This window comes from Microtus oregoni, unplaced genomic scaffold (genome assembly GCF_018167655.1).
Source record: "Microtus oregoni isolate MIOR12 unplaced genomic scaffold, Mior012 000016F_ref0000370, whole genome shotgun sequence".
NCBI classification, from domain to species: domain Eukaryota; kingdom Metazoa; phylum Chordata; class Mammalia; order Rodentia; family Cricetidae; genus Microtus; species Microtus oregoni.
Window position 1 is genome coordinate 41758640 of NW_024543075.1, and position 26046 is coordinate 41784685.

Sequence of the window (26046 nt, forward strand, 5' to 3'; positions counted from 1 at the left end):
CAAAACCCGCAGCTAGCATGCTCCCGGGGGAACATCCTGTTTGCTTTAAAAAAATTCTCTGGATCAGCAGCCAGCCTGCTCCCATAAGAACATCCCATGTGCCTGAGAGAGCAGGAGATAGAGATAGGAAGACTGCAAGGCAAGATATCAACAAAGCAGGTTAGCTATAAGATAGGAACAGGATGACTGTTGCCAGGCATCCATGCTGAGAGAGGAAACCATTCATGCCCCCGCCTCATTCTGATAACCACGCTTTTGCTTCTGTAAGCTTGCTTTTGCTCTCCCCTATAAGAAGTCCGCCCTCCAGTTGACAGGCGCACAAGTCCTCTGAAAGACTTGCTGCCCGCAGGTACCTGTGTTTACTCAATAAACCTCTTGCTAATTGCATCCTGTGGCCTGGTCTCGGACTGTCCTGGTTCTGGGGTCTTCATCAGAGAGGAAAGGTCCTCTCTGAGGGTCTTTCAGTCTGATTGCATGTGGGTTGGTATCTAACTCCCACCTCTGTAAAAGGACACTGGACAGGTCTAGTGTTCTCTGAGTGGATGACACCTGGACACACACTAGTACGTGTTCCATTTTTAACAGAGATCAGACCTATACTCTTGCCTGATGCTTTACAAAACAAAAGGGGGAACTGTAGCAAGCAGCATAGAGCCACACCTGATGGAGATGTATAATCAACTCCTATGGCTAAAGTCTGACTTATGCTTGATCACGCAATGATCATCAGCTGCCTGCATATGCATGAACCTAAGGGCAGTGTCCACTTGGCAGTTCAGGGTTGGCAGCCCATGCCTACTTAAGGGCTGGGAGAGGTTTGCCCAGAGAGAGAGAGAGAAAGAGAAGGAGATAGAGATAGATTGCTGTGAATGAAGTCCTGAAAACTGCTGCAAAAAGAGCTCCGGGTGTTGCATTTTTTCTTGCTGGTCGAGGAGGGAAGGGACACCTGGTCTGGGCAGCAACAGAACACCTAATCTGCAGGACACCCCTGGGCAGCTGGAGAGCCCCTGCAGCTTGCTAGTTTCACTGCTGTGAGTGTGGGAAGTGTCTCTGCAGGGCTCTGCATGGGGCTCCTCCCACCCTGTCCCTGCTGGGTGGGAATCTTGATTGTGAGTAGCTGCCCTGAACTGTAGCTTCCTCTCTGTTCTGATCCTGTAAGTGCCCAAGTCCAGCTCCAGAGGACGCTGCAGTTCCCTGTCCTCACCTTGTCTTTCCTTCCCTTTGAGCCACACTTGCCCTGCAAAGAGAAACCCAGTCAGGAGTTCAGGTGCAAGACGAGCCCATGGGGAAGGCTTTCTTTCCATAGGGGCAGCTTTCCAGAGGATCAAGACATTTTTAGATGATTGTAACATGAGCCTGAACAAGTAACCTGACAATTTCCTGTAGCACTGTGTCCTAAGTTTGGGGAAGGCAGAGCTGAATTAGGAGAATTGACTTCCTCTGATGGTAGAACCAGGTAACAATGTGCTAGCATCCCATTGGCTGGTAGTTATTTAGTTTCTCTTTCTCAGTTTCAGCCCTTAGTGTCTTAACTTTCATTTCTCTTCTGACTCAGCAGACGTCAGACTTAGGGACCGAGTCCTCAGGACACTGTGGCCTCCATTCGCTCCTCTCCACAGATTCAGGAACTCTTGGTTGGTGTCTGAAGGCCTGAGAGCAAATCTAGAGGGCAGAATTAGGAAGAAAACAAGCTTTGTTCTGGTGAGTTTAATTTGAAACTGATAAGAGCCAGGAAAGAGGAACTGCTGGCTCCTTGCTGAGTGCTGGGGGCATGGTGGGGGGGGGGGGGAAGGAGCCAAAAAGAAGTGTAACCTTGACAAAGAAAACTTTCCAACAAAAGACCACAGACTCTACTTCAAATTTAATTAAAAGAATTTATTAATTACTGCTAGAAGGCCAACAACAGCCTTAAGAACAAAACAAAGGCTTGTCACACATGAGGCTGGAGGAGGGTTGTCTTAAGGTTGGCAGCATAATTATCTCATTTGTGTGGAATGTGTAGCTGAGTGAGAAACTGCTTGTACTCCCTCTGCTGTGAGGAGCTCTCTCACCCAGAGTAAGTGGGTTCCTGAAGCCAGAGGAAGTGGTTACTTATTTCATAGCAATTTGGAGGAGGGTGGCAAGGAGTGAGTGTAACCAGGAGCTTTTCTTTTAGGTATATAGAATGGGTGTTTTCACAAAATAGAGTTTTCCTTATCCATCACATACCCCAGCCACAAAAGAAGCAACCTGTCTGCAGCTGTATTGTCTGAATCTAAAAAACCTAGTTATCGTTCCTTGGTGTCTCTTTAAAAAATGATTTATTTTTCTGGATTGGGGGAGCATTTGAAGAATGCTATAGCAACTTAGTTCAATGGAAACTATTAAGTATTGAATTACTGGTTTTTGGGTGTTCTCTGCCACCAAGGCAATAATCTAATCAAGCTGAATTAACAAGTACGGGTTTAATAATCAGGGAGAGGCAACTGCTGGGTGACTCTCAGGGAGGCAGATGGAAGAACATGGGGTAGGTCTGTTGACCAGGTCTTAAGTAGCCTATAGGCATGGTCTTGAGCAACCCTGGGGGGAGGAGGCTGACCTTTGCTGGGCTTTCTAAGGGGTGTCTGCTTGACTTACTGAGGGTATTCTAGAATGGGAAAAGTAAGACCAGAGTGTGGAATGGCACTCTGAGCTAGAGATTCCAACAGAAACTTCCTAAAGTATCTTAAGGCAATCCTTATGAGGTCTATTAATGGGGATTATGAACTTGCAACTTGCAATCTCTTGTCATCAAACAATGCTTCCAGTGGTGGAACTTGGGGTCACAAGGAAATCCGCAAACAACCCAGGCTGTTGCTCAGACAAAGGGTTGCCCTCTAGAAACTGGCAGTGGAATCTCATTGCCTAGGACAACACCCACAGAACTCATTGAACATTGAAGAAGTTGAACTGGTGCCTACATGGCGCCTTTACTCCTACATTCTTGTCTTTCTGGTGCTGGAAGGTCCTCTGCAGGTTATGAAAAGAAATGTGAACACCAACCAAGTCACAAAGCCTTTATCTACAGTCTGTCCTACCTGTAAAATATGCTAGGGCAATGGTGGAACAGAACTTATGGCAGTAGCCAAGCAAAGTCAGATTTGACTTAAGGCCCGCACCAAGGGAAGGAACCCATACTTGAAACTGCATGGGTGATGGAGAACCAGAGACTAGGCAACCCAGAAACCTAGGGTAAAAACCAAACACTATTGGAAACAAGAACAACAACAACCCCACAAAAATAGGCTAACAAAGTTTCATTTTGTTTTGGGTTGTGTATTTGTGGGTCTGCCTGTGTATATATGCATTGGAAAGGATGGTTGAGGTCAGAACTGGTGGATTTCTTGAAGCTGGAGTTACAGGCACCTATGAGCTGCTTCATGTGGGTGCCAGGAACTGAACTAGGATGTTCTGCAAGGCGCAATGAGTACACTTAAACATTGAACCCTTTCTCCAGCCCTAGGTAGTATGACATTTTATTGACTCATCTATTTATTTTGTTTTAATGTCATTTTATGTTTATGGTTGTCTGACCTGGATATAGGTCTGTGCACTACTTGAATGCCTGGTGCCCACAGATGCCAGAAGATGGCATCAGATACCTTGGAACTGGAGTTACAGATAGTTGTGACTCACCTTGTAGATGCTGAGAATAGGACCAAGGTTTCTGGAAAAGAAGCCAGTACTCAAAACCTGCGAACCATCTGTCTAGCCGCTAGTATAGAGATTTTAACAATATTCAAATCCATGAATACAGGTTCCATCCTTATATGTAACTGTATTACCTTATATTTCTTTCAGCAGTTCTATACTTTTTGTGTGCAGGTATTTCATCTCGCAGTAATTATTTTCCTAATCATTCATTTTTTCTTAGTTTTGATGGCTTCATAAATATAATTATTCTCTGTCTTTCTTTTATTAAATTTATTGACTCATTTATTTTCATTTTATATCTGTGGGCGTTTTGCCTGTATGTATACCTCTGCAGCATTTGGATGCAGCACCATCAGAGGCAAGAAGAGAGTGTTAAGATCTACTGGAACTGGAGTTACAGGTAGTATTTAGCAGTCGTGTGAGGTCTGGGTATTAGGATTCAGGTATTATGCTGTCCCAGTCACCTGGCAGGATGCACCCAGGCAGTACCTTGGCCAGCCCAGGGTGCTATGTCTGTTATGTCACTATGTAGTCCATATGCAGTTGCGAAAGGTCCCTTTAAGAGACAAACTGGAAGAGAGAGAGAGAGAGAGAGAGAGAGAGAAGCTCCACCCATTACCATTTCTTTCCTCTATTCTTCTGAAGAGGCAAGCAGGTCTTTCTCTGTCTCTCTTACAAGATTCCTTAGAATCTGCAGTGTTTGGAGGAATAATTCCACACATCCAGTGTCCTGGCTATCAATTCTGTCCTGGCTGTCACCTTTTTCCTTTGGTGAACTCTATGGAGTATAGCAGGTCTTTGTTATTCTTTTTATTTATTTATTTATTTATTTTTATTTTATTTTATTTTTTTTTTGGTTTTTCGAGGCAGGGTTTCTATGTGGTTTTGGAGCCTTGGCTGGTCTCGAACTCACAGAGATCCGCCTGCCTCTGCCTCCCAAGTGCAGGTCTTTGTTATTCTTAAAAAATGCTGCAAGATCCCCGGTGGCAGTACGCAGCAGAAATGCTGTAGGTCCCAAATGGTGGCAGCAGGCCCTGGGAGCAGCCAGTCCCAGGCAGAAATGGCTGCCGGTCCCAGAGCAGCGGCCCGAGCGGTTGTGGTGGCCGGCCATGTGGCGGCAGACAACAGGCCCTGGGAGCAGCCAGTCCCAGGCAGAGACAGCTGCTGGTCCCAGAGCAGTGGTGGCGGGCCATATGGCAGCAGATAGTGGGCCCCAGGCAGAGACAGCTGCTGGTCCCCGAGCAATGGCTGGTCCCAGGCAGGGAGACACATGGCGGGCGGGCAGAAGACAGAAACATGGATAGACACGACATGCAGGGTGAAGTTGAATGTTTATTCAGGGGGGTTGTGGAGGAGGAAGGGTGAAGGGGGGGACAGAGAGAGAGGGAGAGAGAGAGAGGGAAGAGGAGAAAGAGACAGAGAAGGGGGGAAGCAGAGAAGTGGGGAGAGAGGCAGAAGCAGAAGCGAAGCTGCCTCTCCGAGAGGAAGATGGAAAAGAGAGAGAGCTCAGGCCAGAAGCTGAAGATCAGCCTGCTTCTGCAGATGGGGAGGGGAATGGGTGTGGCTTGTCTCTTAAAGGGACCAAAACCATAACAGCAGGGACCTCTGAAAGAGGTCTAAATAGTATCTAAAGGGCTGCTATTTATTCCCTTTCTGTGTATTGAAGACAAATGAGCATCACTATATATCTAGTGCAGGACATATCTTAACTATTTATAACACAGATATTGTCACTTATTAAATGACAATAACAGAAATTATTGCCTATGTGCATCAGGAGATAGACTGTGTACACTCCAGGTCAGCACCAGCCTCTCTGATAAGAGACTGGTTAGCAGAGGATTTAGAGGCTCGCACTGACTGGTGCTGATGAACGAGGAAGTACAGCTTGTAACACTGAAGATGTGATTTTGTCCTGGGAAAGCAAGGGAAGGACAGAAGGTCGGTTACATGAGGTTGATGGAAGGAAACACTATCTTCCTGGTCTTCAGTGAAAGGAAATAACAATCCTATTTCTGAAATTAGCTATGTGAGATGAAATATAGCAGAGAACTTGAAAGGATGACAGCTTTCTCCTTTGCCATGTCACTGAGCTTCTCTCTGAATCTCTCTTTTTTGCTCTTTTCCCGTATCATCGAGGGCATTCATTGATCTCTTCATGGTTCAGTGCTGATTTTCCCTTTCTCACTTGTACCCCTTTTCATTGTCCCAGTCACACAGGTACCTGAGCAGAAGTGTCAGGAGTACGGAGAGACAGACTCAGCATCACAGCAACAATGGCCTCATCAGTCCTGGGGATAGTCAAGGAGGAGGTGACCTGTCCTATCTGTCTGGACCTCATGGTGGAGCCTGTGAGTGCAGATTGTGGTCACAGCTTCTGCCGAGCCTGCATCACTCTGAACTAGGAGTCCAACAAAGACAAAGAAGGGGAGGGCATCTGCCCTGTGTGCCGAGTTAGTTACCTGTTTAGGAATCTGAGGCCTAATTGGCATGTGGCCAACATAGTGGAGAGGGTCAAGGAGTTCAAGTCCAGCTCTGGGGAGGAGCAGAAGGTGAATGTCTGTGAACAACATGGAGAGAAACTCCAGCTCTTCTGTGAGAAGGACATGGTGGCCATCTGCTGGCTTTGTGAGAGATCTCAGGAGCACCGTGGTCACCAAACAGCTCTCATTGAAGAGGTGGCCAATAAGTACAAGGTAGGAAGGGGGAGGGTGTGGGACACAGAGCAGGAGACAGTAACAGATGGGAAGTCTCCACTTGGTGTGACAGGACAATTACCTGGACATCATAGACTGTGGGGTTCCTACATTATTCCATCCTTTCCTACCTTTCGAGTCTTAAAAGAACACGATGGTTTATTCCACTTATTTGCATGAGAATCTGCCTGGACTACAAATACTAGGATAGAAAAATAAATTTGGAACTGTCCCTGTAAAGTTGAGTTGATGACCAAGAAATGCCAAGAGCAGAACTGCTAGTTCATTTCATATTTATCTTCTTATGTTGTTTATGTCAGATTCATTTCTACGATCTAAAAACCAGTCCCGGGATGTCCAACCATGGGGATACTTAGTGAATGATGTGCAGCAGTGAAGACAATGTGCGTGTGGCAGTTGAAACATCTGGGAGGAGAGGAAAGAATTCTATAGTGAGATGCACAGAGGCAAGTTCCATGTTGGGACTTTGTTTTCTGTTGGTAGTTTGTGAGCGCACATGTAAACTCATGGAGACTGTTGCAGCATGCACAGAGCCTGCAAGGGTCTGCACCATATGGGATCCTAGAACTAGAAGAAGTGGGCACATGGCCCATCCATAACCCAGAAGCAATCTCCAGTTGATACCTACTTGTAAGCTTACCTTTCTCCAAGGGAGTCTCACTGGGGAAATAAACTGTTCTTAAGGAAAGGTCCCATGCCCAGTAGGAGACAGATGACCACATAAAATGAACTATACTCATATTTGGGGGTTCTTTCTCTCATAATGATAAGTCTGGGCTGTACTGATATGTAAAGTGAAGCCTTGTGTCTGGCTTTGAGTGAAATGTTTCAACAAAGCCTTTGTTATGTTTGGGTTAATCTCTAGAGGCTGAGAAAGAGTTGCTTTTTTGTTTTGTAACAGGAGACATAAAGGGTGTGGATCTGAATATGAGGGGGATTGAGAGGAAGTGGGAGGATTAGGTGCCGGAGAATCTGTAATCACAATGTATTGCATAAAAAAAATCTGTTTTTTTTCAATGAAGAAAAACCTGTGGAGGCCCAAAAAAGTGAGCCTATTTCACCTCATCTGAAGGTCAGAAAGTTTGAGCTTATTCCAAGTTGCTGACAACTATGGCTGCACACACTGACCTATGGTGTGCTTACTTGGTGTTTTGGACATTAAGATGGCCCATAGAGGGAGATGCACTCCACCCTGACCAAAGGTCAGAGAATTCAAGCATACTTTTGCTTCTTCTTTTTAATTAGGAGGTTTGACCTAGGGAGAGGCTGCCTTCATTATACATGGATATGGTAGGTTCACTGCCTAAACAACAGAATGCTTTCCTTGTAATTAATGACTTGATGTCTCAAAGTATTGATGCAAGCAACTGTTCTAGTTGTCATTTTCATCATGTTAAGGCAGTCTTTTGCCTTCTTCCCCCTGTTGTATTGGTGCACAAATATGTATGGAAAGTTAAACAGGGAAACTCAGAGAACTCAGAGCTCCCAACTCAGTATGCAGGAGGCTGAGTTGCCCTCCTATTATTTTCCTGTGTCCCTATGGTTCTTTCTTATCTCTGTTCCTCCTGTCTAACATTTCTAATCCTCATGCTCAAACCCTGGAATGTAGGAACTGGTTATGGCTAGTAACCCGGCAAAAGTCACCTAAAAAAATGTGGCTTCCGACATATGGCTGCCTCATGTGGGGCAGCCTGCAACAACATAAGAAAAAATACAATAAAAAAAGGAAAAAAAATGACAAAAGAAAATACACGTGGACAGTGTGGTGGGGCATGGTTCAATGCCAGGACTCTGGCAACTGATGAGTTTGAGGTTATATAGGTGTAGACGGAAATTCCAGGCCAACCTGGGCTACACAGTAAGACCTGGGTTCAAAAAAAAAAAAAGAAATGTAATATGCAGGTGTCAATTGCAGGGCGTGTGTGTATGTGTATATTCATGTGAAAGACCAGGAGAGCTAACAAACGTTCCCCAATTTTCTGATGCCAGAATCAAAGTGACAGGTATGTACTTGGTTTGATGATTAACTGAGAGAGATTTCTGTGTCTGTCTATATGGGGCTGTGTTTTTGTGTAAATCAAGAATTGATTGAGCTGGAGACTGAAGATTACATATTTTATGTGCATAAATCATGGCACAAGATATTAAAAAGAGAACAGTCTTAGACCTCCTGTCTTTCCAGAAGGATTTCTTGGCCTTTGGCTAGGAGCAGCCGTCCTATTACGTACACAGCTTGACTCTGCTACAATTCCTCTCCCACAGGGGAAACTCCAGGCTGCCCTGGAGATGCAGATGGCTAATGAGAAAAGATGTGACCAATGGAAAGATGACCTTCAAAAGGAGAGAACTTTCTGGGAGGCAAGTGGGGGACCCTACTTCCTAAGTGAGTTAGCCTGATGCCCTGGAGGAACTTGGGCAAGAAGTTCCCTGGCTCTTCATTCCCTGGCTTTTCATTCCCTGAAGGCTGATGGGGACAAGAGGCCTTGATTAGTCCTCTCTGCCTGTTCCCTTGGAGCTGGGGCTGCACAGAGAGTGCATCACAGCTGAGCCTGGCTGTGTGAGGAGCTGACACCATGGCGGGGGTCTGGTGAGAATGGCACTGAGTCCTTGGACTCCTCCTGTGGTGCTTTCTGGAACTGTGACCATTAGGAAGGTGCGTGGGAACTGTTACAATTCCATTCTTGGGGTTAGCTTCTCTCAGGGATTCAGAGGTAGAATCAGGGGTATACAGGCAAAATTGGAGTCAGGAACAGCTGCGTGAAAACTGAGTCACATCCGGGTACCCACTTTGGCTCAGGTGGCCTTGGTAAAAGTGACCTGAGATCTTCGTTTTGGAATGTCATGAACAGACATTGAAAAGAGTAGATCCCTTTCCTTCCCAAGCCCAGTTCCTGTGAGAACTCCCCATCAGAACAGTGGTTTTCTGTCTCTCAGTCCCATTAGGACAGTCTGAATAACTCTCCATTTTCTTATCCCTGAAGAATGAAATACAGAAGGATGTAGAAAATGTCCAGAAGGAGTTTAAAGAAATGCGAGAATTCCTGGACTCCAAAGAGAAGAATGAGGTGGAGAAACTGGTGCAAGAGGAGGAAGACATAGTCAAAAGATTGGAAAAGTCTGAAAATGATCTGGAGAAGCAGAGGGAGTCAGTGAGAGACGTCATCTCAACTGTCAAGCATCTGTTGCAGTGCTCAACTATAGAGATGCTGCAGGTAAGACTGCAGGAGGTCCAGCATCTGATTGTCAGGACACCTCGAAGCCATTTCCCTCCCTCTGTGCTGCTGTGATCTCCCTGGGGAGGACAGTAGGGCTGTCTGGACCCTCCCTGAACTTTTTTCTGAACCAGTTTCAGAAGCTGGGGAAATCATTGCATGCCTGGATGGCAAGCAGAAATGGCTTGTTTTAGTTTAAATAAAGTATAGTAGCATAATCTTGGAGAGATCTGTTGCATCATGGGTAGTTACTACCCTACTGCATTGTGAGCATGTGTGAAACATATTCAACAGTCATTTCACCTGAATTTGATATTAGTGGCAATGGTCTCCCCTTGGATATTTGGAGAGTTTCACCCCCACTGTCTCTGATTCAGTGGTGTGGTCAGTGGGAGGGGAGATACCATCTAAGATCTCAGAGAGTTTCCCTCCTCTATCTTTGAGTTGCTGAGATGAAAGGTGTCTTCTCGATCCATACATGTTCAAATTTTTTATTGCATTTTATCTCCATCTTATTTTTAAATACTTTAAACCGAAGTCATATTCTGGTAATGAATATCTTTTTAGGAATTTGGTTCCTTCATCTCAATTGCCAATTTTATAGACCTTGGTAGTTCTAGGAAGTTATCATACTCCTTTAGTTTATTGGTTTCCATTTCATTGATTTAATTATTATTGAGAATACTCATTTATCACCTATATTAGATGGAATTATGCACCTATATTAGATGGCTTTCCTTTGCTATAGACTTTTGTTGTAGGTAACTCCCTTTTTGTTGCATATTTGGCAATTAATTTTCATAGTTCAGAATTGTTTTCTGTTCCTTTGGGCTACATGTGAAAACAGTTTCTTACTACTAGGCCTTGTTCCTCTCCCCTAGGCAAATATAAAGATCTGCTTTTCTACAATTATCTTTATCAGAAGGCTTTTGGTCAGTGCTTAGTGTCCAAGGAAAGAACACTCTATTTAAGGTATTCACAGATATACAAGGACATAGAATTACTATTTGCCCAAGCTTCTGGTCTGTTTTTACCCCACGACTCGAACAGCTGATAACAGCATACCCCAGAACTGATAATTTAGTGGACTGGGTCCCTTCTTTGTTTCTACTGCCTAGAGCAAAATTCAAGATGGAATCCCATCTAAACCACAGCTTCTGATACTATCTGAATCAAGAGCCATGACTTCTCTCTTACTGTTTCCATCGTTGCTTGTTTACCCAATTTGATATATGCTGGGTGAGAAAAAAAACAGAACACTAAAAATAAACATTTTAGCTTTTTACTGACTACCTAACAATGCAGTGTAGCACACTGACCTTCCCCTCTAGAATTCCCTGATTATTTAACTCCTTTCTTAACTTTCTCCATTAAGGAGTTCACCAGTGTGCACTAGCCACCTTTGAGCTGACAGGCTCGTGTGTGTGTGTGTGTGTGTGTGTGTGTGTGTGTGTGTGTGTGTGAAAACCCTTATCTGATTTCTTATGGGGTGAAAGCATTCCATCCCTAGAACCTGCTAGGGCTGGGAATTGCTGGTTTAAAGATTAATATATGACTGAGAATATTTGCAATGGGGAGAACAAGAGAGAACATGGACAATCAAGGTAGAGCAAGAGAGAACAAAGAAGAATAAGGATTGAGAGAAGAATAAAGAAACATGGATAGACAGTACTTGTTGTGAGTAGATTTTTTTTAACCCTCCGATTTTTAGCCTCTCCCCCCATTAGCTTATCATGGCATCTTTAATTGAAACCTGAAAGGAAGTCTTAAAGTCCAGAACTTTAAAGCTCCTGTTAATTTTTGTACATGACACATAAATAATAATATCACTTAGTGATGTTTTATCCTGTGCAGATGATTTAGTATAAGTTTTCTGAGTTCATATAAGTTACAACAACTGACAATACTTCTTGCTTAGAATACCTAATATTTTTAACATATAGGCTTATTATATCATTTTAATCCATGTATCTGTTGATTGGTTCTCCAGTTGACTGAATTTTATCTACTATGATAATGACTCAGTGGACATGAGCATACAGATGTCTCTATGAGGACAAGTTTAAGCATCAGAATTCATGTATAACTAGAATCATCAGTTCTCCCCAGAATTCTTTTTTCTATGAAATCTGCTTTTTTTTTTTGGTTTATGTTATATAAAATAAATCCATGTGTAGCCAAGTATCTACTGCTTGGGATCCCAGGACTTGAGAGCTTCTCACACACAGAAACAAAACATGAGGAACACACAAGAATGAAAATGAAATAAAAACTTCCCAACCTACAGCCAGGTGTGCTGGCTCACACCTTTAATCCCAGCAGGTAGAATGCAGAAACAAATGAAGCTTCATGGGTTCAAGGCCAGCCAGACCAATATAAACCAATATAGTGAGTTTCAAGCATCAAAATTACATAATAAAACCTACAACTGGCCAACGTTTAGAGAGGAAGAGACTATAGACTGTACAGCTTTAAATGGAATTTATATATAACCCACTTCTAATTTAAAGACCCACGAATCACTGCAGAAAAAGGGGCAGAAGGAATGTAGGGGCCAGAGGGGATGAAGGTCTACCAGGAAAACAGTGTCCTCTGGACACAGCTTAGCAGCAACACATATGAACAGAGATTGGTTGTGACACCAGACCCAAAACCTGTGCAAGCCTAAACCACACCAAATTCCACTATGGAAAGTGGACTTCCATAGGAACTTCAACTACAGGCAAGGAGTCCCTGGTAATTGCTAGTTGCTAGAAGAATGGTCACATTTCTCAAAGATTGTAACTTTACTTAAATCTACTAAAGTTATTTGAAATCCAAACAAGAGAGAATATTTGCACAATATTAGGTCTCAAACCCAGGATATATGGCTAACTGAGGTGCCCACTTAACATATCAAAGTGGACCTAGTGGGTCAGGTCTTGATATCTGTTCATGTAAAAGAGCAAAAATTGTATTGGAAATATTAAAGAGGATATTTATTAATGTGGCTGCATTTGCAAGATGGACAATTTTTTTAAACAAAACCCCTTGTCCATCTTCACTTTCTCAAAGTGATATCAAAATTTAAGTAGAGAACCAAGGATATACAAAAATGAGTATTCCTTGTCAAAGTGTGATCTTTCTCCCATTATTATCTGGGGTATAGACTCATACTTTAATTTGGTCTGGTAAGTAATTAAAAGTGCTTGAAATCTTTTTTCGGTGACCAGTTCTCACTCTGAGCTGTTTTTCTTCTCCACTGTGAGAATCCTGGAGAAATTCCCATTTTGGGGTATGATCATTCTTTCAATAGTTTTTCAACATGACACATATGTCTCTTTAGATTAACTTCTTGTCCTGCTAGAACAATTACAGAGAAAAGAAAAAAAGAATGAGAGATTTGTTAGTTTGTTTTAAGTATCTAACTATGTTTCTAGTCCTTGTGGCTTCTTTATTACTAACATATTGAATTGTATCTAAATGGCTCAAATAATTTAGGAATCAGCTTCTTATATTGTTAGTTGTAAGTAAGGTGATGGAGAACTGACATGGAGCAAGGATAGAGCCATGTGTTTGTGTGTTTAGTTGTACACACAGCAAAACCTATGTAAGCTTTCAAACAACCATTCATCTTCGCTCTCCAAAACCTTGTAGTATGGGACAGAAAATAGTCTTAGTTTACATGTAAGTCAAGTAAAGAGTCATGTATTCTATTTATATCTTGTCTTGGACAACTGTGGGTGACAGATTTGATTCTCTGAATATGTCTCTGCACCCAGTGAGAGTGTGACCAGGATTTGCAAGAACATGCAGAACATGTTATTGACTGTGTTTTTTCCCTTCCCTCTAGGGTGTGAATCATGTCCTAACAAGGTATGTGTGGGCTGACATGGAAGAATAGCCCTGTTGTGTGGTGAGAATGATTTAGTGTCTGAGTAGAATAAATCTTTCATGGATTTGGGGGAATTTAGACAAAGTGTTATTCTGAAGTTCCAGTAAGAAGGAGGAGGATGTAGGGAAAGACAGGCTCTGACTGTTTTGTAACTGCTGGGGACAGATTTGATTCTCTTTTAGGGGTCTGGGTAATGGGGAGTCACAGAGTCAGGCTCAGCAGTGGGAAGAGGCAAATGGAGCCACAGGAGCTTTCAGACTCCTTGTGGTTCCATCATTCTGTCCGCGCTCTGTGCTTGTGTCTGGCTCTGTCTGCAGCTCACAGGTACTTGATTCACAGATTCATCCTAGATAGGGTATGTCTTCTTTGTCTGCAGTGCTCACAGAACTGTATGCTGGGAAAAAATCCTGTGGATCTGTGTTTTTCTCATGGGGATAGAAGAGATCTAGAGTTCCTTTGTGGTTGTACTTAAATTTTTCTTTTTTTGTTTTTATTTATTTGTTTTTAAAACAATCTTTTCTCTTACATATCAATCCCAGTTTCTACTCCCTCCTGTTCTCCCTTCTTCTTCTCTGCCCACCTTCTCCCACCCCAACCCTCATCCACTCCTCAGAGAGGATAAGGCTTCCATTGGGGAGTCAACAAAGTTTGGTATATCACTTTGAGGTAGGACCAAGGCCCTTTCCCCTATACCTAAAGTGAACAAGGTTTCCCTCCAAAGAGAATGGGCTTCAAATATCCAGTTCATGCAGGAGGGACACATTCTAGTCTCACTGCTAGTGACATTACAGATTGCCTATGTCACAGACCTGTCACCCACATTCAGAGGGCCTAGTTTGGTCCTATGCAGGTTACCCCACTGTCAGTCCAGAGTCAGTGAGCTCTCATTGGCTCACATCAGCTATTTAATATTATCACTCCCCCTCTCTTCGACTGGACACTGGAGCTTGGCCCTGTTCTTAACTGTGGATCTCCACATCTGCTTCCATCAGTTGCTGGATGAAGGTTCTATGATGACAATTAAGGTAGTCATCAGTCTGATTACAGGGGAAGGCCAGTTTAGGCACCCTCTCCACTCCACTATTGCTTAGGATCTTAGCTGGGATCATCTTTGTGGATTCCTGGGAATTTCCCTAGTGCCAGGTTTCTTGCCAGCACCATAATGGTTTGCTCAATGACAATATCTGTTTCCTTGCTCTCCCTCTCTGTCCTTCCTCTATCTTGACCATCCCATTCCCCCATGTTCTCTTCCCCCCTTCCCTTCTTCTAACCCCTTTACCTTCGGCCCCCCTTTCTCCCCCTCTACTCTCAATACTCTCAGGAGATATCATCTATTTCCCCTTCCAATGGAAATCTTTGTTTGTCTCTCAAGGGTTCTCCTTGTTATCTAGCTTCTCTGGGGTTCTCTGGGGTTATCCTTTGCTTTATATCTAGTGTCCACGTGTGAGTGAGTACATATCCTGTTTGACGTTCTGGGCCTGGGTTACTTCGATCAGGTTGGTTTTTCTCTAGTTCCATATATTTTCCTGAAAATTTCAAGATGTCATTGTTTTTTTATCCCTAACTATTACTCCATTGTGTAAATGAACCACATTTTAAAAAATCCATTCTTCAGATGAGGCATCTAGGTTGTTTTCGGGGTCTAGCTATTACGAATAGTGTTATGAACACAGTTTAGCAAATGTCCTTGTGGTATGAGTGTGCATCCATTGGGTATATGCCCCCAAATGGTATTCCCATGTCTTATGGTAGATTGGTTCCAAGTTTCTTGAGAAATCACCATACTGATTTCCACAGCAGCTGATCAACTTTGCACTCTTTCCAGCATAAGCTATTATGGGTGTTTTTGATCTTAGCCATTCTGACTGGTGTAAGATGGTACTCAGAGTTGTTTTGATTTGCAGTTACTTAATGACTAAGGATGTTGAGCAATTCCTTAAGTGTCCTTTGGCCATTTGAGATCCTTCTGTTGAGAATTTTTTGTTTAGATCTGTATCCTATTTTTAATTAGATTATTTGGTATTTTGATGTCTAGTTCTTTGAGTTCTTTATATATTTTAGAGAACAGTCTTCTGTCTGATGTAGGGGTTGGGATTTTGATGTGGATTGCATTGAATCCATAGATTGCTTTTGGTAAGATGGCCATTTTTATTTTGTTGATCCTACCTTTCTAAGAGCATGGGAGATCTTTCTATTTTCTGATATCTTCTTCAGTTTCTTTCTTCATAGACTTAATGTTTTTGTCATACAGGTCTTTCACTTCTTTGGTTAGTGTCATCCCAAGATATTTCATTTTATTTGTTGTTATTGTGAAGGGTGGTGTTTTTTTCTAAGCCCATTAATCATTTTTAATTAGGAGGGCTACTGATTTTTTTTGAGTTGATCTTGTATCCTTCCACATTACTAAAGGTGTTTATCAGTTGTAGTTCCCTGGTAGAATTTTTTGGGTTACTTATGTAAACTATCATATTATCTTCAAATAGTGAGAGTTTGACTTCTTCCTTTCTAGTTTTCTTTTTCTGAGAAATCGCCACACTGACATCCAAAGGGGTTGTACCAGTTTGCATTCCCACCAGCAATGCAGAAGTGTTCCCTTTTCCCCACAACCTCTCCAGCATAAGTTGTCATCAGTGTTTTTGATCTTGGCCATTCTTACAAGTGTAAGATTTGGAATCTCAGAGTTGTTTTAATTTGCATTTCTCTGATGACTGAGGATGTTGAACATTTCCTTAAGTATCTTTCAGCCATTTTAGATTCCTCTGTTGAGAGTTCTCTGTTTAGGTCTGTACTCCATTTTTTTTTTATTGGATTATGTGTTCTTTTGGTGTCCAATTTTTTTGAGTTCTTTGTATAGTTTGGAGATCAGACCTCTGTCTGATGTGGGGTTAGTGAAGATCTTTTCCTATTCTGTAGTCTGTCATTTTGTCTTGTTGACTGTGTCCTTTGCCTTACAGAAGCTTTTCAGTTTCAGGAGGTCCAATTTAGTAATTGTTTCTCTCAGTGTCTGTGCTGCTGGGGTTATATTTAGGATGTGGTTTCCTGTGCCAAAGTGTTCAAGTGTACTTCCCACTTTCTCTTCTATAAGGTTCAGTGTGGCTGGCTTTATGTTGAGGTCTTTGATCCATTTGGACTTGAGTTTTGTGCATGGTGATAGATATACGTCTATATTCATTCTTCTACATGTTGATATCCATTTATGCCAGCACCACTTGTTAAATATGCTTTCTTTTTTCCATTTGATATTTTTTTTTTTGCTTGTAAAAAATCAGGTGTTCAAAGATGTGTGGATTGATCTTTGGGTCTTCGAATTAGTTCCATTGGTCTTCCTGTCTATTCTTATGCCAATACCAAGCTGTTTTCAGTACTGTACCTCTGTAGTAGAGTTTGAAGTCAGGGATTGTGATGCCTCCAGAAGTTCTTTTATTGTACAGGATTGTTTTGGCTATGTTGAGTTTTTTGCTTTTTCATATGAAGTTGAGGTCTTTGGAGGATTTTGCTGGACATTTTATTGAATATGGAGATTGCTTTTGATAAGATTGGCATTTTTGCTCTGTTAATTCTTCCTACCCAAGAGCATGAGAGATCTTTCCACTTTCTGGTGTCGTTAGTTTATGCTATTTATGGCTATTGTGAAGGGTGTTGATTCTCTGATTTCTTTCCCATCCCTTTTATAATCTAAGTACAGGAGGGCTACTGATTTTTTTTTTTTTAGTTAGTCTTGTATCGTGCTACATTGCTGAAAGTGTTTATGAGTTGTAAAAGTTCCTTGGTAGAAATTTTGGGATCACTTATGTAAACTGTCAGCAAACAGTGAGAGTCTGACTTCGAGAAAAACATTTATTTTTTTGTACTTGGGTGAAATGTTCTAAGATGTCTGTTAAGTCCATTTGAGTCATGACATCTGTTAGTTCTCTATTTCTCTGTTAAGTTTCTGTCTTCAGAGCTGTCTATCGGTGAGAGTGGGGTTGTTAAGTCTGTTACTATCAGTGTGTGGGGTTTGATGTGCAATTTAAGCTTTAGTAATGTTTCTTTTACATATGTGAGTACTATTATATTTGGGGCATAGATGCTCAGAATTGGGACTTTATCATGATGGATTTTTCCTGTGATGAATATAAAGTATCCTTCTAAATCTCTTTTTGATTGATTTTAGGGTGAAGTCTATTTTTTAGATATTAGGATAGCTACATCAGCTTGTTTCTTAGGTCCATTTTATTGGAAAGTCTTTTTTCAACCCTTTGTCCTTTGGTAATGTGTGTCTTTGAGGTTTAAATGTGTTTTTTGTATGCAGCAGAAGGATGGATTCTCTTTTTGTATTCTGTTAGCCTATGTGTTTTTGTAGGAGAATTGAGTCCATTGATATTAAGAGATATTAATTGCCAGTGACTGTTAATTCCTATTATTTTCTGGTGGGAGTATTTGTGTGTTTCCCTTCTTTGGGGTCTGGCAGTGTGAGGTTACCTGTGGTTTTGTGGTTGCAGCTGATTTCCATGGATTGAAGTTTTCCTTCTAGTACTTTTTGTAAGTCTGGATTTGTGGATAGGTATTGTTTAAATCTAGTTTTTTCATGGAATATCTTGTTTTCTCTGTCTATAGTGATTGAAAGCTTTGCTGGATATAGTAGTGTTGACTTGCTTCTGCAGTCTCTTAGTGTCTGCAACATATCTGTCCAGGACCTTCGGACTTTCAGAGTTTCCATTGAGAAGCCAGGTAAATCTTATATGTCTGCCTATATATGTTACTTGATCTTTTTCCTTTGCAGCCATTACTATTTTTTCTTTATTCTGTATATTTAGTGTTTTGATTATTATATAAAGAGGGAACTTTTTTTGGGGGGGGAGTCCAGTCTATTTGGTGCTTTGTAAGCTTCTTGTACCTTTGTAGGTATATCCTTCTGTAAGTTGGGAAAGTTTTTTTCTATGATTTTGCTGAATATATTTTCTGTGCCTTTGAAGTGGACTTCTCATTCTTCTTTCCTTATTATTCTATGTTTGGTCTTTTTCATGGTGTCCCAGATTTCCTCGATTTTTGCATTAAGAATTTGGTAGATTTAACATTTTCTTTGACCTATGTATCTATTTCCTCTATTGTATCTTCAACTTCTGAGATTCTCTCTTCCATCTGTTGTAATATGTTGTTTATGCTTGCATCTGTACTTCCTTTTCATTTATCCAGATACTCAATTTCTAGAATTCTCTAGGTTTCTGTTTTATTGCCTCCATTTAAATTTAGTATTGAACTTTTTGAATTGATTGCTTTTTTTTGTTTTCTTGGCTTTCATGGAGAGATTTATTGATTTATTCCACTTTTATATTTGTCCTTTCCTCCATTTCTTTAAGGGAGTTTTTCATTTCCTCTTTAAGAGCCTATATCATCTTCATAAAGGTGTATTTAAAGGCATTTTCTTCTGTTTTTGTGGATTAGGATGTTCATGCCATCCTGTTGTAGGACCATTAGGTTCTGGTATTGCTATATTGCTCATTAGGTTGTCGAATGTATTCTGAATGTATTCTTGCATTGGTCCCTCCCCATCTCTTCCTCCAAGTGGTGAATGCAGTGTCTTTGCCTCTTGGTTCAATTCTTGAAGTTGGTGTCTGTGTCTCAGGAATACTCTTATGGACCAATCATTGCAGTTGCTGTCTGTGTCCCAGGGAGTCGCTACTGGTCCCTTCTGTGTGTCATGGAACTGCTGAGGTCTCAGGGGATGGGTGTGTTTGGAGGCAGAGTGGGACTTGTAGTTACAGGGTCTGGTGGGGGGTGATAAAGCAGCCTTCCTGCAGGAGGCTTGCCCATGATCACTAGTGCAGCTGAGATGGGTGTGTAAGGGTCCTGGGGCTTTGCTTCAGTTCCTAGGGCCTAAAGACTGTGCTGTCCAGATGGGAGGCTGGCCACTCACCTCTACTCTGTGCATCGCAGTCTGTGTCTCAGTGAGTTGCTGAAGGTCTTGGGTACTTAGATTTTTCAAAAACAATTTTCAGTCTGTGGGCACAACAGCTCCACCTAAGCCACATACTTCAGACAACTGGAAAGCCGTTCCCTTCTATGTAAAGAGTCACATGCAGATTGTCAGCATCAGGCATGTTCTGAACATATGCAGCTCATGTCTGTATTAGTTGATGTTCCTGTCTTCTTTTCCAAAACTGTCTTCTTAAAAAAGAACTTAATTTAGAAGCTGGCTAAGAGTATCCACATTGACAAAAGTGTTTGAAGTCTTGACTTTCACCAGAGGGTTTTCTCAGACTCTATGACTCTATTACCCAGGAGCAGTTTCTGCACCCCAACTTTAGACTGTTCTTGAGAGCCCAGCTTCCCTCTCTCCCTTCCTTCCTTCCTTCCTTCCTTCCTTCCTTCCTTCCCTCCCTCCCTCCCTCCCTCCTTCCCTCCTTCCCTCCTTCCCACCTGCCTGCCTGCCTGTCTGCCGGTTTTGTTTTTCAGACAGGGTTTCACTGTGTAACCTTGGCTGGCCTGGAACTCACTCTGGAGATCAGGCTGTTATTGTTCTCTGAAATCAACCTGCCTCTGCCTCCTAAGTGCAGGGATTAAAGGCTTTTGGCCCCCTGCCTGGCCTACACATTAATTTTTAGGTACCTTAGTTTGATTTGTTTTAAGATTGGCTAATTCATCATTTCTTAAGAGTTCCAGGAGGGAAGATGTGAGAGTGGGGAACAAAGTTTTTAACTGTACGAATGAGGAGCTCTGCTCCTAAGAAGTAAGGCATTCGAAATATCACACAGCAAGTAACTGTAATGGGTCATGAATGTGTGTCTCATGTCTGCAGAGTTAGTATCTACCCTCTCCCTTCTCAAAATTCTCAGGAGAGCTTCAGGGCCTCTATGGTTAGAATGATAGAGAGTGATAGGGAGTCCATGGTTGTAACATGAAGACTTGCTTGTTGGGGTTTCTGTCCTGCCCAGTTCCCACAACCGGTAAATCCCAAAGAAAATCACAGAGGTCTACATAAGTTATAAAATGAGTGGCCCTTTAGCTCAGGCTTCATATTAGCTCTTATACCTTATTAAGCCCATTATTCTAGTATGTGTTAGCCACATGGCTTAGTACCTTTTTCAGCAGAGCAGGTCACATTCTGCTTCTTCGGTGTCTGGACAGAACTGGGGAGGAATGGGCTTCCTCCTTCCCAGAATATTCCTGTTCTCTTTGATCCACCTCTACTTCCTGTCTGGTTGTCCTGCCTATACTTGCTGCCTGGCTACTGGCCAATCAGCATTTATTTAAAATATAATTGACAGAATATAGACAATTGTCCTGCACCACATGGTAGACAGAAGTCACACTGTCTGAGATGTGGAGGTCAATATTTTGTCCCTAGGAGTCAGACCTTAAGTCTAAAGCAGCCTAAAATGGTTCCAAGAAAACAGAGAAGGATCATACCAGCTCCGGATCTGAAGGGCATGCTGCAAATGTTTCAAGGTGAGAGCAGCTACATTCTGTGGTTACCTGGGGGACTTTAAGGGGTGGCTTGGGCTGCACTCTCTGGATAGAGAGTAATGTCTCTAATCATGGGTAGAGAAACTGAGAAGAGCAGATAGTGTGTCCCAGTGATGGCAAAATATTTAATGGACATCATCATTCACACGATTTCCAGACCTTCCCCCACTCTGCAGAGCACATTGACTTTAATGTTCTGATTCCCTTGCTTGCATTTAATGCTGTGCATTATCATCATTTCAGAGCTCCGGAAAGCCCAGCGCCACTGGGGTAAGGAGAAATAACACCATCAGCCTCTTCCATCTTAATGTCTTTCTGATTTTATTTCTCTACTAATACTTTTCTGTTATTGCTCCCAATAGGCACAGCAATCTGCCTCTCCTTTACTTTAAACATGGCTCTGCCAAGATTCCTCTCATTTTCTTCTCAGGCCTCTGCTACCTAAATCACTAATAAGGCAGTACCTTGTTTCTCATGTGACTCATAATTTATATGTCTCATTTTTCTGCAGTTCACGTGACCCTGCCTCAACTTAACAATAAAAACATTGTCATTAACGTGGACAAAAGACAAATACAACATAGAAGTGGCTATAGAAGAAATTTGCAAGTTTCCGAGTCCTATGATTTAGGTGTCCTAGGGTATCCAGCTATCTACTCAGGGAAACATTACTGGGAAGTAGACGTGTCTAGATGTGATGCCTGGATCCTGGGAATAAATGATGGAAGATGTGCTCAACCCCAGCTTCATGCAGTGAATGAAAAGGGCTTCAGAGTCATAAAAAATTCTGTTGTTAAACAGGATGTAAAATATCAGCCAAAATATGGCTATTGGGTTATAGGGATGATGAACAGGTCTGTATATAATGCCTTTGAAGAATGTTCTGCCACCTACAATGCCCGTGTCTTGGTCCTCTCTCTGATTAGTCCTCCCACTCGTGTTGGAGTTTTCCTGGACCGAGAAGCTTGCACTCTCTCATTTTATGATGATTCCAACCATGGAGCTCTCATCTATAGATTCTGTGACTGTTCTTTCCCTGATGCCATTTATCCATATTTTAATCCCATGACATGTTCAGAGCCAATGACAGTCTGTGGGCCACCCTCCTAACTCCTCACCCATGTCTGCACAGTGCCCCATGTCTGATGTAGTTCAAATGTATGAAGTCCATGGTATCATTACAGTTGGTTGTAGGGAACCATGGAGTTACCTTGGCCTAGCTGCCCTGTGAAGCATTTGTTATAGGTTTTTCAGGTTAGAGTCCATGTCTCCTGCCTTTCAGTTTCTGAGATACTGATGCACTCCCTCAAACAGTGAAGCATTCAACCTACTTTGTGTTGCCCTGTATGTTTCCTTAGTAGTCAAGGACACATGGAAGGTTGACAGGGCCATAGGTCTTCGACATTAATCTTGGGTACCTTTATAGATTCCAAACTTCATTGTTTCCTGGCAATTACAACTGTATTGATCATGGCAATTATGATTATGTTCTGTATAAAAAGTTTGATTGCGCTCAACAAAATTGTCACAGCCTCTGTCTTGCTGTGGCCCCTCCAATCTAGGCCTTGTTTCATTCCTTATGGCCATATCAGGTGACCTTGGCCTGGTAAGTAAGCACTGGCACTAACATTTGGTGTTTCTATTTATATACTCTACACTTCTCAATACAAACGAGTATGGATTCTTTTCCTTGATCCAGTTACCTGTCTGTTTACAAGACAGTAGCAATTCATCTCTTCCCATATTTCCAAAGACAATGACTCCTCACAAGGTGAGGTAAGACCTCTGCTAACCCACACTTCCTGTTCTGTAGTGCCACAGATGGCAGCCAGGACCTTGTGCATGCTGAGGAGGTGCTCTGTCCCTGAGCCACTTGTCTCAGCTCTGACAAGTCTCCACAACCCCATTCCTCTGTCACTGACAGAAGATGACAAAAAGTTCTTCTCCAGCTTGGAGAAAATATATGTAGGAGTCTCTAGCCTAGGAATGAGCCTTTAGTGGTACATCAATTTAACCACAATGCTGTGCTTCATCAAAACTTAATAAGGAAATATCTCCAATGGTAACCACTAAGACTGTGTTTCAGAGTACCTGTGTTCTAATCCTGTCATTCCACATAGAAGTGTAACCCTGAATAGCAACTCAAAAACTTATGCTTATGGGTGTTTTGTTTTGATTTTTTTGCTTTGCTTGTTTATTGTTTGTTGTTGTTACACTTTTAATGTTGTAGAGTGCACACATACTGTAGGTCAGTCTCAGAAAATAGATTTGAACTGTGTTAGGAGGCTCTGAGGGTAGAAGCATTTTCCTCCAAGTCCAGTGACCTGAGTTCAATCAATTAAACCTCATGTTGGAAGGAGGCAGGCAACTCCCACAGATTATCCTCTACCTCCACACACATGATGCAGTACGCACAGGCCTAGACACATACACAAATGTGAATATATTATGTACGTTTTTAAAAAGAGCAAGTGTGATGCACATCAAGCATCCACTGTACACTTAGTAGTTGCTTTCTCTGTTAGTTACTGGGGAGATGTCCTGGATTGGTGATCCATGCAAAAGCGGGCAGATGGGAGGAGTGAAGATTTGACTTTCCTGATATCTTGGTGTTAGATCCTGGAATCTGTCACCGAGTGTATTCTAAAATGTTGTAGATGTCTATGATTATTGTTTTGTTTTCACATTTATATTTTGAGAGGATAATTGTGGAGCTCCATTTGTTTCTTATGAAGTACATTAAATCCTATGATTTCCATTTCACAGTGAATGATGGCGATGCCTGTGAACTTCCCTTGTTCTGTGTTGTGAAATATGAACAATAGAATGTTTCTAGGAACTTACATTGCCTCTGGCATATAAATGATATCCACTATCGCATCTGTTTTATCTCCTTGATGTGATCAGTGTGACTGTAATAAAGGATTGGTGAGGTTGAATACCAGAACCTCGCATGATGGTTTTGATATAATCCCAGTACTCAGGAAGCACAGACAGGATGGTTGCTGTACATCTGAGTCCAGGCTCAATGAAGAAATCAGACCCTTGCCTGTTTTGTTTTACTTTTAAAGAGGTTTTTGATGAGGTAGTTGATTCAAGAGGACACGGTGAGGGATTACTGGGCAATACGGAATTTATTTGGAGTCAGATTGCCATAAGTAAACAGAAAGAATGAGAGGACACAGCATAGTGAGTGTTCCCAGGAGAGTTCAGACTCCAGCACCAGAAACGACCAAATGAAGGGATTTCTGGATGGCATCAGGGGCCCTGTGGTGGGATAACAGGACTGTACTTATGCTTTGTAAGATGGAGGGGTAGGTTCATAGCAGGAGCCTGCAGCCAGGAAGGAGGCAGGGCAGTCATGTGACACAAACAGGATACCCTTTCATGAAAACTCACTTAGGTTGGTGTGACACTGGCAAGGGATCTGCTGGGAACTGATTTTGAGTAGAGCTCCATCTTGTCAGTATCTGTGACAGCAGAAAGGCAGTTACAGGGCATCATGCAGATTGGAGGTTCTAGCAGTACATGCTGGCAGAGTATGCATCAGCCACTCAAAACATCACCATGCTCTGTTTGAAGAATCAGAATACCTGTAGTAAAAAAATAATGGATGATTTTTACTTTAATCAAATTGTAAATTCATTAAAGAAAAAAAACTTAAGTTCATAGCTCTCTGGTGTCCTTTTTGTTTAATATTTCTTCTATAATTGTGTTTCATGGGAAAGCCTTCCCTCTGCAGTAAATGCCACTGTGTATTGTGCACAACTACTCACACACATTGCTGCACTGCTCAGCAGTGTGACCAGTGCTGTGCTCTCCTTGTCACTTTCATTCTTGCCACTGTGTTTAGGGACTGATGGCAGACTGATTTGACCACAAAGTCAAATCTTTGTACGGAGACAGGAGTGGAATTGTGTCTGAAGAGAAAGTTCTTGAAGACCTAAATGACTGCCTGAACATTTTATGGTTTTAATTCCCAATTAGGCTGTGGGAAGAAACAGAGGAGGCACTGGTTCAAATCTGTAGTAGACAAAGACATGGTTGCTCATTCCTCTAACCCCTGCTGTATAGTATTTTTTTAAAAATATATTTCTTATGGTTTATTAAACCTTATTTTATCTGCATTGGTGTGAAGGTGTCAGATCCCCTGGAACTGGATTTTCAGACAGTTGTAAGCTGCCATGTGGGTGCTGGGAATTGAACCCAGATCCTCTAGGAAGAGCAGTCTGTGCTCTTAACCGCTGAGCCATCTCCAGCCCTGTTGTATAGTATTTTGACTGTGTTTTGACAAATAAAACTAGTTTGGAGTCAGAGGGCAGAACTAGCCACTAGATGACCATAGAGATTTAGAGGACTGGAGACAGGAGACAGGAAGTAGCAAGGCGAGAGAGGATCTGGTCCTCTTTGGACAGAGGAATGGAAGAGATAGGAAGCAACTGTTGGCTGCTCCCTATTCTCTGATATTTTAGATTTTTACCCCTGATTTTTTAATTGATAAAGATTAATTAGTGCTACAGCCAGCATAGCCTGGATAGCCGAGATTGGCGTGGGATGCTGGGATTGAGACAGAGACACTGCTTTTCAGGTGGAAAAACAGCAACCTTTTATACCTCTACTCCTTCTGTGGAGACCCCCTGGCCAGAAAGAACACAAACATCCTTGTCAATTACAGACCACAAGAAAGTTCCGCTGTCAGTCGGGGAGTGAGGGCAGCTGCATCACAACAACCCCCCCCCCCCCCCGTTTTATTTTATAATACCTTGCCTGTCGTGGGGAATAGCCCTCTAATATTCCCTGTCTTAGGTAGCATCCTGCCCCCAAAGTATTGCCCGTCCGTGGCTACCCAGACACATAGCCCTAAACCAAGTATCCTCAGGACTGACAGTGCCAAGGAGCCAGACCAGCACTGCAACCATCTAGCATGCACTAACTGGGTGGTAAAATTAACAAAAGCAGCATTCCAAATCCCTCTCATATGACGGTTGAGTTCCATAACAGTAGCAGAAGCATGCAATACAGTGCCAGGAGTAACTCACATAACATGATTAACTGTTGAAAAGTCCTAAGATAGTCCACTTGCTCCTGAACCAGAGCTACTTGTTGGTTCAAGGTCAATATGCCC

The 26046-nt window shown here is 42.3% G+C and overlaps 1 pseudogene; it reads left to right on the forward strand.

Moving 5' to 3' along the window:
* Positions 1-1624: 1624 nt before the first annotated feature.
* LOC121457858 lies at positions 1625-22569 on the forward strand (annotated as a pseudogene).
* Positions 22570-26046: the final 3477 nt, after the last annotated feature.